The following is a 17,870-nucleotide window of genomic DNA, read 5'->3' on the forward strand; positions in this document are numbered from 1 at the left end:
CTTTTTGTTCTGTGGCTTCAACATATTTATCATCTCATCAATATTAGCACCACAGAGTACTGAGTTTCGAGATCCTCACAATAGTCGTTCTCAAAATGATATTTTTTTTTATCAATTTAGCTTTGTTAAGGTAAGATATTTTATTGACAATCTAACATTAATATGCAAAGAACATGTACATTAGTACGAAATGTAAAAAAAAATTGTGGTGGGGGGGGTGCGAATTGTTTTCTTCTTGGTAGGGGGGGCATGACAGGAAATAATTGAGAACCACTGGTCTAGTCACACACCAGCTCGGGTTCATTCCCTACCAGAGAAATGACATTCCATGTCCCCAGAGCTAGGCGCTTTATGTTGCCGGGGATTGGACTGCCTTTGACTGCCTCCTAGCTCAAAGGAAACCCAAATTCTTTGGTCCCGCCCACTGGTAGTGAGCCGAAGCCCTTGTATTAAATAATAAATAAATACATAAAATAAAAAAATTAATAAATTTAAAAAACGGACCGATCCACTGCTTGGGTTAGTTTGACCCACCTTGAGATCCGTTCCCACTCAGTGACAGTGTCTACAAGCCACTGCCACCAGGCCAGTGAACCGACGTCCAGGCAGTGACAAAAAACGTGATCAAATTACATTGCTCATCATAAGGTGTTTGTGAGACGCTCTTTGTATGTTTCCTCAATTAAGACCTGTTTTCCATTGGTGTATTTGAAAAAAGTGGTGAACCTGTTAAATTCACTACAAAACGTTAAGAAGATGAAAGTAATGTTTGAAGGAATATTATTTTCCTATCGACATGCCGGCGGGCGGGCACAGATAGAGAGTGATAAAGCAGCACCTCCCGCGCGGGGCGTGCTGACGAAAGGCAAGCGCTCCTCCTCTCATCGCGTCCTTATTAAGACAGAAAAAAGACGCTGTTGAATTTGACCTATTCGCAGTTCGAGCAGGTGCTTAACGCTGGAGAATATCACCACTTCGAAGTTCGAACTGCTGTTGAAACGGAGAGGTAAGTGTTTTTCGTTTGTTTTTATTCAAAACATGCCTCGAGTGCATTTGTTCATGGTTAGAGATAGTTGTGTGGAAAACACTATACAAAGTAGCACCATGGATGTGGGCCTACAACACTGGCCTAGCAAACATGTGCTCCTACATCGACATAATTGACGAGCTCCAGTTAAGCATTGAATAATTATAAAACGTCATGGTGCTTTTACTCATTTAAAGAACTAAACCAACGCGTATTTTCATCCGGTGGTCAGGTTTGCATTGAATGTGAGCACGAGGGACGCTAGCTTGTTGCGTTAGCTTTGCGGAGCTAACAGCTTGCACTTTTGTTATAGAACAACAGAATGCAAGTACCATGATAATTTCTGTCATTAATTTTTGTGTAAGACACGATGTTCACTGGTTAATTACATGATTCTTAAAGCAAAGGTTACTGTGAATGCAATTTTGGTAAGATTTTTGTAGTCACACTGCATAAATCTGTCTGTCTGTTGTTTAAACTTCAATATAAACTATTATGGTTGAAATCGTTAATTGGGATGGAGGGATTGATATTTTTTTAATTTATAATTTATTTTTCTTACACTGATATTGTTAAAACTCCATTTAGCCTATAGTATTAATAATTCTCAACACAAAACTGTCTTTTTTCTTTATAGAATAAACAATGCCTTCCCTGAGATGCAGGAAGTCCCCAAAGCAGGATACTATTGAACATGCAGTCAAGGGTCTGGACAAGACTGCAGAGTTAGAAGCGAAGTATATAAACTCATTTAAAGGTATGATGTTAACGCTTTTGCGAAGATATATTATTGTTTTCTGATAACCAAGCTGACATCGTTTTTTAAGTGGTTATTTTACATTAAGAGTGTCTTGACCTTTTCTTTTGTCAGTTTCAAGTTATTTCAGTGAGCGTGAAACCTGATGGTAGGAGTTCTATCTAAATTAAGGCTGTACTTGATGACGCCCTCCGGCATTTTTATACCACAATAGACCGGTGAACAAGTCCGATATTGATAGTCTAGTGTAAAGCACGTTATACGTCACAGAGATCACGTGACGCGATCCAATATGACTGTGTATACAGTGTATGTCATTGTTATGAAACTAAATAATCTTAAAGTTTTTTTTTTACGTAACCAGGTGCCATTGACATTTGTACTTTCAGTCCTAATACATACTGGCTAATGCAATGCTGGAAAATGAATTTTGGCTGGTCTGTTCCTTTAAAATCATAAAGAAGGGCTCTGCTCTATCCCTCACAAGAAGCAATGTTTCAAACCACCCTACATTAGTATAGTGGCCCAAATGAATATGATGACTCCTTATTTGTGTGCTTAAAAATATGACGAAGCTATCTTGATTTCCCTGTTAACTAGGTCGAGGAGTATTTACCAAGGCCCCTTTCAGGAAAGACGACTTTATTCTTTATTATGGAGTACAGAGGAAAATTAAATCTCAACGCAGGAAGATGGATGGAAGAGGCACTGTCTTTTTGGAGGTGAGGCAAAGATTGAGATGTTATCTTATTTTTGTTTTTATTTAAAAAAATAAACACATACTCATCCCATAAGTGTTAGGGGAAAAATCATTCTCTAAGCAAAAATGTATACCGTATTTTCGCACCCAAAAGACGCGCCGTGTCAAAGGGCGCAACACCTGTTGAGGCCGCTATTTCTGTCTTTGTAACATATACTGGACGCACCGCCTGACAAGACGATAGCACAGCTGCTGTTAGCATAGCATGAACTTGGCAGAGCTGCCCACACTGACACAGCCGATAGCAGCCTACTATGCCCCAATAACATGAGCAATCACCCCATTGTTGCAGCAGACGCCAAGTCTCTATTGACAATAGCTGACAATGGCTCAGGCCAAAATTAGGTGCATTGGCAATAGCCTACAAAGCAACGTCAGGGGAGGGACTTGGCTGCTCACCACACTCCTTAGAGTCACGGTTTCAAAAAAAAATAAAAAACTCATCATACAAGCAAACAATGAAACATAGAAATAAGATTAACACAAACATGTATCTCTCATGCCATCAATATACCCCAAAAAAATGAAAATAATACAAAAGCCACTCAGCCTTAGCTAATTCAAGCAATGCATTCTGGGAGCAGAGACCCACAATCCCATAGCTGTTTAGAGAGATTTGCATGGCTGTTTAAAGAGATGTGCTGTTATGCTTTGGACTTTTTGTCTGTTGTCTAAACCTGGGACGTTTCTTGCTTGCAATAACATAAATGATAAGACAGACTAAAACATTGTGGACAGCTGCCCTTTGTCCAGCTTTTTCCAACACCATCACCCAAACATTATAGTCAGATGGTGTATTTGTCACGGTCGATTGTAAGCATGGACAACTCACTCTTTGCCCAGCAGGGTGTGCTAACATGCACTTCCAACAGCTCGTTGATGACAAGGGCTGATGGACGTGAGTGGTACTTTGTCCATTTAATGGACGCATCGACTGACAGGGCGCTTTGTTTGCTTATGACTGCGAAAATACGGTAATTACTTTTATTCATGCGTTGAATCTGTACAAATGAAAATATAGACCATGAAGTCTCAAAGACAAGCTGTTAATAGGGTCTGATTCCAATAGAAATTTCTTGTATGATTTGATTTAGAAGATTTAAAAATTGTGGATTTCCTATTTTTATGTTTTGTGTACACAAGATTGTCTCAAAGATTAATTTCTGACATTGATTGAATAATTGTTTTTTTTTTTTTTAAATCTATTTTAAGTGTTGATGCCGCTCAAGAAGATGGCAGTCTGGGAAGACTGGTTAATGATGACCACATGCACCCCAACTGTAAAATGAAGAAGAAGACAACAGAGGACAGACCACACCTCTGTCTGTTTGCGCTCCGAGACATTGATGTTGGCGAAGAAATAACTTAAGACTATGGACCAGCTGGCCTTGGAGAACACAGGTTTGTAAGATGCATCTTTAAGTACAATAACAGAGCCCACTTGTGGTGTTCTGGTGATGTAGTTTCCAATTAGTTTGGCAATCTAATAAATGTATGTTGAGGTTTCTATGGAAGTTGTGTCACGGTACGCCTTACGGCGAGGAGGAGGTGGACCCAAAAGGCGAGGAGGCAGAGAGGTGAGTAACGTGAAGGGAATTTATTAACTGAAACAAACAAGGACAAACAACGTGGCATGGGGCTAGGGAACAAGGGCAACCAGAACGTGACTAACAGAAAAGGAGGACGAGGAACAGAAGCCGGGGCAAAACGCTGAGGGACGTAACGGGAACGAGAGCATGAACTTGACAGTAACAAACGTGGTCGTGGAAGTCCGGAAAGTGCGGCAATGACCCGACACTGCGTTGTCGGTATGGGAAGCTTAAATAGTCGAGTGATCAGGGGAGCAGATGGGAAACAGGTGTGTGATGAGGGTAACGGGGAACAGGTGCGTGGCTGGTGAGGACGAGTGCTGAGGGGAGGCGCTATCACAGCTGACCAAAACAAAAACAAAGTGCACATGGCAGGGAGGTGACGAAAACAATAACAAAACCGCATGACACGAAAACAATACAAAAACCCCTGTCATGCCTGACGCGGATCATGACAGTACCCCCCCCTTAAGGGACGGATTCCAGACGTCCCACAAAAAGAACAAAAAGAAAAACCATGTCCAAAAACGAGGGTGGGCGGAAGGGGTCGGGCGGTGGGTCAACGACCCGTGATCGAAGCCGGTCTGGCGGATGTCCGGGAGGCCAGACCAGCGCGTCCTTTCGTGGCCATTCAGGCGGCCGTCCGGGTGGCCGAACCCGCAAGTCCAGTCGTGGCCATTCGGGCGGGCGTCCGGGAGGCCAAACCAGGGAGTCCGACTGTGGCCATTCAGGCGGGCGTCCGGGAGGCCCAGATCGCCTCATCGAGTGCGACGCCAAGGCTAAGACGAGAAGCGGCGGCAGGTCGAGGGGCTTAGCCGAGGCAGAGGCTTGGAGCGGCGGCGGACCGGGCGCAGCCGAGACAGGAACTTGGAGCGACGGCTGGTCGTCCAGCCCCGCCGAGTCAGGGACGTGGAGCGGCGGCTGGTCGTCGAGCGTCGATGAGACCGGAACGTGGATCGGCGGCTGGTCGTCGAGCGTCGACGAGACAGGAACGTGGATCGGCGGCAGGTCGTCGAGCGTTGCCGAGACAGGAACGTGGAGCGGCGGCTGGCCGTCGAGCCCCGCCGAGACAGGAACGTGGATCGGCGGCTGGTCGTCGAGCGTCGACGAGACAGGAACTTGCGACGGGTGCAGGACGTGCTCCGCCGGGACATGAGCTTGAGGCGGACGCAGGACGTGCTCCGCCGGGACGTGAACTTGGGACGGACGCAGGGAGTGCTCCGCCTGAACGTGGACTTGAGGCGGGCGCAGGACGTGCTCCGCCGGGACAAGAGCTTGAGGCGGACGCAGGACGTGCTCCGCCGGGACGTGAACTTGGGACGGATGCAGGGAGTGCTCCGCCTGAACGTGGACTTGATCTTGAGACGGACGCAGGACGTGCTCCGCCTGAACGTGGACTTGATCTTGAGACGGACGCAGGACGTGCTCCGCCTGAACGTGGACTTGAGGCGGACGCAGGACGTGCTCCGCCGGGACGTGAACTTGGGACGGACGCAGGGAGTGCTCCGCCTGAACATGGACTTGATCTTGAGACGGACGCAGGACGTGCTCCGCCTGAACGTGGACTTGACCTTGAGACGGACGCAGGACGTGCTCCGCCGGGACATGAGCTTGAGGCGGACGCAGGACGTGCTCCGCCGGGACGTGAACTTGGGACGGACGCAGGGAGTGCTCCGCCTGAACCTGGACTTGAAACGGACGCACAGCGTGCTCCGCTGGATCGGGTACTTGGGACTCGGCCGAGGTGCCGGAAGGGGGCTCGGCCGCTGGTGAGGAGCCGGTACTGGACTCTGGAGGTTGCAGCTGGTGAGGAAGCGGCGTAGATTGCTGCAGCTGACGTGGAGGCGGCATGGTCTGCGCAGCTGACGTGGCGGCGACATGGGTTGCTGCAGCTGACGTGGAGGTGATTGCGGGCCGGGCGCAGCATTCGGGCCGGGCGCAGTCACGACGGGGGACCTGATCAGCGTCAGCCCTCTTCATGTCGATCAGCTGGGCTTGAAGTGAGGAGACCTGCTTCTCCGCGTTCCTCTTGCCCTCCTCTGCCTCAGCCAGCATCTTCCGCAGAGCGTTCCGCTCATCCTCTTGCTGCCGCAAGCGAGTGGAGAGGCTCAGCTTTTGGCGGGTCTCCTCTTGAAGCAATTCCTGTGCATCCTGCAGCTGCGACTCCATTGAACACAGGTCTTGGCTGACTTTGATGTTTCTGCCCTCGGCTTCAGTCAGCAGACTGTTGGTATTGTCCAGCTCCGACTGCATCTTGGCCAACTTGTCAGCCATCTCCCGCCTCTGCTGTTCGCTCTCTCCAAATTTGACCAGTAGCTCTTGCTGTGCTGCAGTTGAGTCTAAAACGTCCTCCAACTCAGTCTTGAGAGCTTCCAGCTCCTCTCCAAGGTCTCTGCGCCCCTCATCTGCCTTGTTGCGAGCCTGTCTCTCCGCTTCCAGATCCTCCTGCAGCTCCGAGATCTGAGCTTCCAGTTCCCGGGTCCTCTTCTGGGCGAGGTTCTCCTCCTCCCTCCTTGCCAGTACAGTCAGCAGCTCCTCCTCTTTCTGGGCCATGCGAGCTTCCAGTTTAGCAAGGTGGGCCTGAAGTTCAGAAATCTGGTCACTGATTGAGTCCGGGTTGCGCTGGGCGTCTGGAAGACGGTAGAAATACTCGAGATCGTCCTCGTGATCCGAGTCGATGATCAGATGGGGTGGAATGACGGGTAAACCATCGATGACGTAACCTGGAGACGAGGGGAGTGTAGCAGACGTGGCGCTGAGGTGATCGGCAGGTTGAGGGAGGTTGTCCGTGCGGTGGTGTCCATGACGCCGCCGCGAGCCCCTCGCTGGGTCCTTCTTTCTCGGTCGGGTCATTCTGTCCCGGTACGCCTTACGGCGAGGAGGAGGTGGACCCAAAAGGCGAGGAGGCAGAGAGGTGAGTAACGTGAAGGGAATTTATTAACTGAAACAAACAAGGACAAACAACGTGGCATGGGGCTAGGGAACAAGGGCAACCAGAACGTGACTAACAGAAAAGGAGGACGAGGAACAGAAGCCGGGGCAAAACGCTGAGGGACGTAACGGGAACGAGAGCATGAACTTGACAGTAACAAACGTGGTCGTGGAAGTCCGGAAAGTGCGGCAATGACCCGACACTGCGTTGTCGGTATGGGAAGCTTAAATAGTCGAGTGATCAGGGGAGCAGATGGGAAACAGGTGTGTGATGAGGGTAACGGGGAACAGGTGCGTGGCTGGTGAGGACGAGTGCTGAGGGGAGGCGCTATCACAGCTGACCAAAACAAAAACAAAGTGCACATGGCAGGGAGGTGACGAAAACAATAACAAAACCGCATGACACGAAAACAATACAAAAACCCCTGTCATGCCTGACGCGGATCATGACAAGTTGAACATGCTGACTGACTGGGGGAGTTCTCCATTGTCCACTATCTGTAATTCAAATTTGTGGGTCTGAGTCAAAGTTTGGCTCTTCAGGAACAACGAACTGGTCAGGGAGTGACAGTATTACAAAGTTCTGCGTTACTCTTTTCTGGGCGGTGGCCCTGTTAGGCCATCATATGCCATATTGCAAATATCCCCATTGTGGGACTAATTAAGGACATCTTTATGTTGTGGTTTCCCTACCAGAACCAGCACCAACCCTGTATATTCATGATATAAAACACTGTTTCAATTTGATATTTAGCCTTTCTATACTGTAAAAATAGAAGACCCCAGGCTTTCCTGCGCCCCCTTGCCCAATTGGTGGTGTTCAGGAGACAACCTGGGACTGAAATATCAGTCACAACCAGTGTTGTTTTCGTCACTGATGACTATGACGAAAATACTTCGTTAACGCCCCTTTTTTAATGACGATGACAAGCTAAACGAGGTTCTTTTATGACGAAAACATGACGTGATGTACATGAATTTTTTTCGTTGACGAGACAAAATTGTTAGCATGTGGTTCATAAATTATTTTATGTTGCTTTTAGTGAAATAAAGCCACAACAGTTGCCCAACAAAATGTTTTGCTTCTCTGCTTATTTTGGAGCAGTGAGCATTGATTCCACTGTTGCCACTTTTTTCTGTTTGTAATGAAGAATCCTTTGTAGTCCATCCAAAAGTCTTTGTTATTGGGTGGAAACCTTGAATGCCTTGTTTTAACTCAAATGGACTTAAACCCATCCATCCATCCATCCGTTATCTGTACCGCTTCTCCTCACTAGGGTCGCGGGGGGTGTTGGAGCCGATCCCAGCTGTCTTCGGCAGTAGGCGAGGTACACCCTTGAATTGGTGTCCAGCCAATCGCAGGGCATACATAGACGAACAACCATCCACGCTCACACTCATGCCTAGGGGCAATTAGAGTGTCCAAGCAACTTGCCATGCATGTTTTAAGAATATGGGAGGAAACCGAATTACCCAGAGGAAACCCACGCAGGAAGGCCGGAGCCAGAATCGTACCTACGACCTCAATATTGTGAGGCCATCCTGCTAACCAGTTGGGCCACCGTGCCGCTTGGACTAAAACCTTTGTGAATAAATTGACGAAAACTAGGGTAAAACTTTTTTTGCGTTTCCGTCGATTAAAACTGGACTAAAACCCTTTTTTTTAGTTTTCGTTGACTAAAACTGGACTAAAACTATAACGAATTGGGATGACTAAATGTGATGTAAACAAATCAGCACTTTGTCCAAATGACTTGGACAAAATCTAAAATGCCTGCCAAAAACAACACTGGTCACAACACGTGTCTACAGAAGATTAATTGGCATGGGCGAAATTAATTAGTTTTATTTCATTCATGAGCTTATGTTTTGTTTTGGGTGGCTAAGGCTTAAAATGTGTAAAAATCTAATCCAACCTCAAATATAATTAATTCAATAAATTTATGATGCTACTAAAACATCGAAGCAGCCTCCTCCAGGCTTTACAGACTCAGAAATGGAGGTATGCGTATCGTGTACTCATCCTGTCGTGTCTCGAGATGTTAAAATTGCAGTTAGATAGACGTGTGCTGATTAGACAAGACTTCTAATATATCTGGTGTCACAGGATATTTGTCAGTGAATGTGTATGTCTGGTTTGAGGCTCACTCAGCTTTTTCTTGTGTTGTGGGGTCCAGTTGAGTTGAATTGCGTGTCAGGTATGTTGGCCATCTGACACCCAACTGTCAGGTTTGTGTTTGTGGGGACCCCGTAGAGCCATTTTTATTGTTGACATAAATCATAGCTAATCATCTTTTCCTTCATTATCATATGAAATACAGTTAGGAGTTGTATGTGCCTTTACTATGTTATAATCTTAGAACCTACCAGCCACTACAGGTGTCCGACAAGAAGACTTTTGGCTGTCCTGTGCTCCATTGCGCCCCTGGTGGCGTTCAAAAGACAACCTGTGACTGAAATATCAGTCACAACATATCTCTACTGAAGATTAATTGTCATGCGCTAAAGTAATTGGTTTTGTTTCATTCGTGAACTTGTTAGTTTTTGTTTTGGGTGGCCAAAGCCTAAAATGTGTAAAATTCTGATCCATTTTCTTTTTTTAATTCATTAAATTAATATTCAACTTGTTCATTAGGATGGAGGACAACCGACAATGACTGAATCGGCTGAGGTTGATGCCACCAGAACATCGAAGCAGCCTTCTCAAGTTTTGACAGACTCTGAAAAGGAGGTATGCGTATCATGTGGTCATCCTGTCGTGTCTTGAGATGTTAAAATTACAGTTAGATAGACCTGTGCTGGTTGGACAAGTTTTCTAATATATCTGGACATAAATCGTAGCTAATAATATTTTCCCTCATCATCATATGATATACAGTTATGCCTAGTATATGTCTTTACTATGTTACAATCTAAGAACCTACCAGCCACTACAGTTCTCTCATTGGGAGACTTAAGCTTTCGTCAGGTTGTCGACTGCTGCATTGCCCTCTTATTGGCTTTAAGTACACAACCTGTAACTGAATTATCTGTCAGAACAGAACCTATGTGTCTACAGCAGGTGATTTGGCATGTGGATTCTTCAGATTTTTAGAAAATAGGTAAAATTGTGATCAAAAGTTTAAAATGTCTAAAATTCTGGTATAGTTTGCAATAGTATATCTATTAAATCATTTCAAAACTTCTTAACAAGGATGGAGAACATTGGCTGTGACCGAATTGGTTGAGGTTTAGATTACCAGGACCATTGAGCAGCCTCCTCGGGATCTACAAATTTAGGAATGAAGATATGCATCCCATGTTACAATCCTGTTATGGCCCGAGGTTTTGAAGTTGCAGTTACATATTGGGCTGGGCGATATGGCTGATAAGTACATAGCGATATAAGTATTTCATATGGGTCCATCGATACACATTGAATTCTTTTTTTATATTATTTTATTTATTATCGTTTTTATTTTCCAATATTTTCACTGCCCTGTTAAAAAAACATTTAATGTAGTTTTCCTCCCGGGAGCTTTTTGTTACGGTCAATTAATTTTGTTATTACATTATTTTGTCATATCATTCATCAATATTTTAGTTTTTTTTTTTTTTTCAAATAGAATTAAGACCTTTTTCTGTGCAGATTCCTCTGGGGATTAAGTATTTAATGGGTTCTCAATTTTCTCTTGGACTCTGATGCAACCCAGTCTCCTCCCTTGGACAAAAAATATGGGCTGAATCTTCCTTGGAATAACGACACAGATTCTGACGAATCATTGTCAAATCCTGCCCCTGAACTTTGCGCCTCAGACCCAGACCATATTACTATCCCAAGGCTCAGGAGGACCAAAAGTATACAGGTAAACAACCCATATAGATTTCAGGGAATCTTACAAGCAAATTGCATATATTTTATTGGTCTCCTGCCTTCTATCCTTTATATTTCGTTGTTGTTGTTTTTTAGATTAAAAAAACAGGCTGACTTTGGAATGGATAAGCATTATTACTCCAACTCAGATGACAGTGGAGATGAATATATTCCGGATACAAGTGAGGCCTCTGATTCAGACGGAAGTGAATCTTTGAAAATTGTGGACCCTCTCTTGAAGTCTAAGAATGCCTTCAGAGATTTTTCTCCCACACCACGAATCTCAAAAGCCACCTCAACGCAGGTTGTTAATCAAGGGCGTTCACCCGTTCGGAGGAGTAGCAGCACTGGTGTGATTCTTGAATTCTATGGCTCTTCAAATATTTGTGCAGTTTAACACAAATCATCCAAAATAGAATTCAAGCACATCTGTGACAGAAATTCAAATTCAGAAGTCAAAGAGAGAGAACAAAAAAAAAAATCTAATGCTACGCTTCTTCCGAAGACATATACTGTAAACATTAAATGTATGTTAGGACAATCTTGAAAAAAGTATTAGAACACCCTTTACTTTTATTTCTTGTTAATTTTATTAACCAAAATATGTCCATTTTTATTACAGATTAATGAATACAAAATTAAAACTCTAATCAGCTACTTTTTAATCGTTATATTTGTATAAACAAATGTTATACATCTGTGTGTTAACTTATACAAGAAATGACGGAAAAGCAAGGGTGGTTTAGTATTTTTTTATCGTATATAGTCTGTATAATATCTTTAACCTATGCTGATGCTGTTTAATACTGATTTAAATAATAATAATAATGTCATAATCTGTTGGTTTTACATGAACAAAACCTTTCAAGCACTTTTTAAAATTCTAAATACTACCTCTTGTCAGTAAGTTGGTTCACAGCACTGCCTTGGAGTGAAAGTGTGTAGTGCTGAGACAGTCGGTATGTGCTGAGTCGTCTGACGTTTGTGTGACTGGTACCCAGGAAGGTAGCAAAACCAGGCAGTGTGTATGTCGTACCCAGGAAGGCAGAGAAACCAAGCAATATGTATGTGGTACCCACGAAGGCAGAGAAACTAAGCAGTGTGTATGTGGTACCCGGGAAGGTAGCAAAACCAGGGAGTGTGCATAGATACAGACCCCAAAAGTGATTAAAACCAAATAAAGTCCCCAGAAGATCATCTGTAGTCAGGTGAAGGACCCTGTACTTTGTTCAACTCATTTACTCCCTTAGACGTACAAAGACGTCTTTTAATGCAATGGCGCCCTCTACCAAAGACGTATAAGTACGTTTCCTGTCTTTTTTACGTCATAGTGTACATAAGGGTCTGATGCAACCTCTGACTGAGAATCAGCCTTGTCCGCATTGTGAATCATGTAAAAATCACCCAGCAGGGGGCAGAGGTGCAAAAGATCCGCCTTGAATCTGCGCCAGAGGTACAAATGGGGGGCGGGATCCTGGGGTAGACTTATAAGTGTGGAGAGCAGCGTGGGTAGCAGCAGCATCGGCAGCACTAGCAGCAGTCGCATTAGTAGCGTTAGCAATGAAATCCTCCAAGCAAATGACGATCGAGGAATGCTTTTTTGTAAAAAAAAGCTTCCTAAAAGCATCAAGGCGATGGAGACGCTTTGGTTGAGAGGATGACGCTTTGTCGTCGTCACAACAAACAGGCGTTTAAAGAGGGTGCGCGTGCCTTGCGGCCTGCATCGCCTGCCTTCGGACAATAGCCAAAGCAGCTGAGAGTCCTCACCAGATCCCCCCGAACGAGGAGGTAAGCGCTCGCAAGTTACCATTGAACATGTGGTTTTACCCCTCATGCTTTTATTGTACATATCATGCATCTTGCGGGCAGAAAATGTCGCATAAATGTGCAGTTAGACGCAAGCGTATCTCCTCCCCGACGAGGAAACAACAATACTGAATGGTGTGGTAATCATGCATACTTTCTAAAATTCACAGATTGTGCATCCCGCGGCAAGAAAGTTCCTCCTCGTCTTGTTGGTGTAAAGAAAGGTAAATTATAATATGAAACTTCACACGCCAGCAATAAAATGCAGCAATAAATATATATTTCCAATTGTTTATATTTCTGTAATTTACAGGTTGTGCATCAGGAAGCAGTGGTTCCGGATGGCGTCACACTGGATGGCAACCGAGGAAAATCGACTTTACAGCAACCCCTGGACCACTGAATGCCGCTGCCCATTTGGAGTCTGAGGAGCCAGCTGATTTCCTGCAGCTGTTTCTCACGGATGAGCTTCTGCAGCACATCGCGGATGCCAGCAATCACTTCCCAGACAATTATTTTCACACAAACCCCAGTGGACAAACACAAGCTCGCCTATTTTCCACGGACCAGCAAAGCCAGACCACAACGAAAGTGTCGGGTCTGTTTGCGCAAAGGCAAACGGAGTGAAACAAGAATGTGGTGTGAACTATGTTGTGTGCCCTTGCATCAAGGCAACTGTTTTATTTTATATCACACAAAAAAAAAGTATGTATGACACTGATGTATTTCATTTTTGTACATAGTTCAACAGTTCAGTCGTTTAGTGTTATGTGCAAATAAATTTATTTTATCAAAAACATTTTTTGTGCTTTTTTTTGTTATTTTATAGAAGGCATGCATTATTTAGATGTTAGAGGTGTCATAAAAGCCATAAATAATAGTGTCAAAGTTCAAATTATGGTCAAAATGCATCAGTTTACAAAAAGCTCATTTTCTCAGTTTTTTCCCCAGGGATTGGAGTTTTCATGAAATTTAGCTATTTTCAAATGCCGATTGTTCAAGAATGGAAAAAGATAGGAACAAACATTTTTTTTCTGTTGAAAGAAGAGAGTCTCATCTTTCTTCGGGTGTGCTCCATGTCTATATAGCATTAGAATACAATATTCTGTGGGCCTTGCAATATTAGTCAAAACCCAGGAAAACTCTGGGATTGAGTGGGTTGCTCCAGTGAAAATGGCTGGTATTTAATGAGTTAAGACTGGTTAGGACATCCGGCTCGCAGTCCCAAGGTTCAGGGTTCGATCCCGGGACCCAGCTTTCCTGTGTGGAGGTTGCATTTGTGAGTGAGTTTGAGCGCAGATGGTTGTTCGTCTTTGCGTGCCCTGCGATTGGCTGGCAACCACTTCAGGGTGTGCCCCGCCTACTGCCCGTTGACAGCTGGGTAGGCTCCAGCACGCTATCCTTGTGAGAATAAGCGGATTGGATATTACATGTATGTGTTTATGCCCTAGGCCAGGCGAGGGCAAACTACGGCCCGGGGGCCACATGCGGCCCGTTAAAAGTTTTAATCCGGGCCGCCGAACTTGAAAAAAATTTAATGAATAAACCTTGTTAATGTTTTATTTTCTAAACACTGTGGTTTTCAAAGACAAATATTATTGTTGGAATGCTTTTATTCACTTTCATATAAAATTAAATGTATTTTTTTTCTCAGATGAGGTGAGGTTTCCAAAACACTCCATCCATCTGCTCCTGGTCCGGCCCCTCTGTCATATTTTAGAACCCATTGTGGTCCTCCAATCAAAAAGTTTGCCCGCCCCTGCCCTAGGCTTTGTGTCTTTGCTTGGTTGACTGTGTAATGAGTGTATGAATGCATTTCTTTCTACCAGACACCTTGGACTTCCCATGGCAGATTAATAATCTATTTTATCTATCCATCAGGGTCACGAATGTCATTTGATGAGTAGAGAATTTAGAGTCTCCAATTAACCTAATATACATGGATTTGCGCATGGAAACCTGAGAAAAAGCCCTTAGTCCTACTTTTCCATCTGAACCACTTTATCCTCACGAGGGTCACAGCCGTGACATCCCAGCTGACTTCAGAAAGTAAGTGGGCGACGACTCATGATCTCTTGGTTGAATAATATTGTTAGGGGCTCAAAATGGCCCTCTACAATAAAATGGCAGAAGAATATTACATACTCTCTGGCAGAAGAATATTGCGTTTTTTTGTTTTGTCCAATTAACTTAAATAAAACTTGGGAAAATTTAATGATTACATGTAAACCAGCTGGTCTTCCCCATACCAAGCCCTGGCTAAAACTGACTGAAAAATGCATGATGTGTGCCTTTTAAACTCCTCGGCCCATCCACTATGCCAGGGATGGGCAAACTTTTTGATTGGGAGGGGGGGGGGGCACAATGAGTCCTAAAATACATTTAATTTTAAACGAAAGTGAACAAAAGCATTACAACAATATATATGTCTTTGAAAAACCACAGTATTTAGAAAATAAACCATTAACAAGGCTTATTCATTTAATTTTTTTCAAGTTTGGGGGGCTGGATTGAAACGTTTAACGGGCCACAAGTGGCCCCCGGGCCGTAGTTTGCCCAAGTGCCCTAAGCCAATTGATTCTAAAAAATAACAGTTTTCTTCATCAAAACAACATTTTATGATCAACATAAATGTTAGTGAGTACATAAAGGTATACTCATTCGATCTATCATAACCCCATGCACTTAGACTGTACAAAAAAAAGAAAATTTTTATTTTAAAACCTAGTATTTCGCCATGACGTCACACGCTAGCGTCAAGTGCTTGGCGCTAAAAACCCGGAAGTAACAGCGGCGCTCGGTTTGAAAGTGGAGAGTTGTGCATGGTAGGCGAATTCGGGAGAAATGTTTGTTGAACACGAGGACTGTGGCGTAGAAGATGGTTTAACAGCGATCTAGTGCGCACCCAACCGTGATGGCTGACCAACGAAATAAATGTGGACCGACGGAGTGGACTGACAGGACGTGGAAAACAGGTGTGTGGCATGTGTGCGTGTGCACGAATGTGGGAGCGCGTTCACTATGGTGGCAGCGATCGCAAAGCAGCAGCACCACTCCTTGACAAAAGTATTGTACTTTCTCTGATGTTTTGGGTTTGCTCTGCTTTGGGGTTTGTAGTTCTGGCCACGCAAAAGTAACAAAGCAAGTTCTTGGATGTCTGCTTTTTTCTTGAACTGTTAATTGGTTAACATCGTGGCTCTTATTTTTATCTAATGTATGGAGTTTGGTGGCTATCTATATGCACAACTATATTAGTTGCACTTGAAATTGCATACAGAAAATTAGTATAAATAGGTTACGCTATAAAGTATAACAATATTAACAATCGTTATTGTTGTTACTGTTTATTTATTTTATTTTGCAATAACTGTGCTCCAAGCTTAGCTGTTGTGCCAGCTGCCAAGTAAAAATATGTAATCTCACTCAATAATAGGAATAAATACTTAACTAACATCTCAATTTTTCGGGTTGGGCTGTGGGGGAGGGGAGGGTGGCTGCCTGACATAAAGCAGACTGTCCTGCACATGCGCAGACCAGCCGAGTGTGTGAAGTGTGCGTAAGTGCAGTACCGGGACCGACCACTAGACAGCGATCCTGAGTAATTTTTCCGCACACACATTTCTAGCACACTCGTCTTGTTTTTGTGACCTTCCTGGGAAGCCCTGAAACTTTGACAGGACCTCCCCCTGAGCTTCTTATCACTGAATTCAATGCTCTTTTTTGTGGGGCCCAGATTTTTGGTCCCCACAAAAATTTTGGTCCCCTACAGTGGGTGTGCTGTCCGATGTTGGTCCCCAACATGTAGCTTATACAAACACACACACACCCCCCTACTTGTTTTTGTGACATTGTTGGGCCACCTGAGCAAAACTCACATTGTGGGAACCACCCTTTCTAGTGGTTGTACAGCTCTGAAAAAAATCAGGCAGTGTCCAGGAATTTAGTTAAACACAAAAACCACTTCAAATTACCAATTAATGACCTGGAGGTCAAATGAGTGACTCAAGTGCATGTAATTCAGTCACTGTAGCCCAAAGATTCTCTGGGCCAGTGGATGAACCATTATTCGTCTTGGACAGCATTGAAGCAGGCCGTAGCCTGGTTTCTAAAGCTGAAAGACTTACTGACAGAGTAAAGGAAAATAGAAAGGAGTTAATCACATTAGGTGAAGAAGGCAAGATGAATTTATTCAAGAGAACTGTCAAAGGAAAGTATTTGACCTGCGACGACTTGGATAAAGCAGAAAGAGAACTTGTGAAATACTGTCAAAGGTGAAGTTTCAAAAAAGATTTAGCCATATTTGAAAAACAAAAAAGGGTGAAGAAAAGTAGCCCACTTTACAAGTTCAATATAGTATTTCAAGATGGTGTCATGAGGGTTGGTGGACAGTTGAGCCACGCAGCCATGCCTGAAACAGCAAAACAGCAAGCCATCTTGCCAAGGATTCACATAACACAAAGCTAGTCCTGAGATACATTCATGAGATTACAGCTCACGCTGGAAGGAACCACATGATGGCTAATCTGCATCAACAGTTTTGGATACCTCGAGCTGCTAGAGTCATCAGAAGAGTGCTACCTGACGATCCGCCTTTCAAGAGAATTGGCGTTGATTATTTTGGTCCATTCTAAGTAAGTAGGGTTAGAGGACAAGTAAAGAGATACGGCGTGATTTTTACATGTCTCGCTGTACGAGCCGTACATCTGGAAATTGCATCTTCACGTGACACAGATGCTTGTCTCAACGCAATCCGAAGATTTCTTGTCAGAAGAGGACAAGTGAGAGAGATGTATTCTGATAACGGAACCAACTTTAGATCAGCTGACAGTGAAATGAAGAAATCAATCAAAGAATGGAACACTAAGTAAATCGAGAAACACTTGCTGCAAAAAGGTATTCAGTGGCATAGCAATCCCCCAGCAGGTTCCCACCACGGAGGAAGCTGTGAGCGACTTATTTGGTCTGTGAGAAAAATCCTGAATGTCACTGTAAAAGAACAAATTTCGGGTGAAGAAAGTCAATATACCTTGCTTGGTGAGGCTGAAGCAGTTATAAACAGCAGGCCTATCACAAGGACATCTTCCGACCTCAACGACTTGGAAGCACTCACACCCAACACTCTGTTGTGGCTGAAGGTCAAACCCGAG

General features: G+C 44.2%; 1 long non-coding RNA gene across 1 annotated transcript; it reads left to right on the forward strand.

Annotated features, from left to right (window-relative positions):
* The first annotated feature begins 2,425 nt into the window (after positions 1-2,425).
* LOC148316046 (uncharacterized) lies at positions 2,426-11,142 on the forward strand. The gene is made up of 5 exons (XR_015840398.1): positions 2,426-2,506; positions 3,757-3,945; positions 9,700-9,795; positions 10,757-10,909; positions 11,014-11,142. It is a non-coding gene; the product is annotated as an uncharacterized LOC148316046 (long non-coding RNA).
* The last annotated feature ends 6,728 nt before the right edge of the window (positions 11,143-17,870 follow it).

The sequence above is a fragment of the Idiotropiscis lumnitzeri genome, unplaced genomic scaffold, assembly GCF_059441095.1.
Source record: "Idiotropiscis lumnitzeri isolate Australia: NSW breed Sydney's pygmy pipehorse unplaced genomic scaffold, RoL_Ilum_1.0 HiC_scaffold_24, whole genome shotgun sequence".
Taxonomy (NCBI): Eukaryota; Metazoa; Chordata; class Actinopteri; order Syngnathiformes; family Syngnathidae; genus Idiotropiscis; species Idiotropiscis lumnitzeri.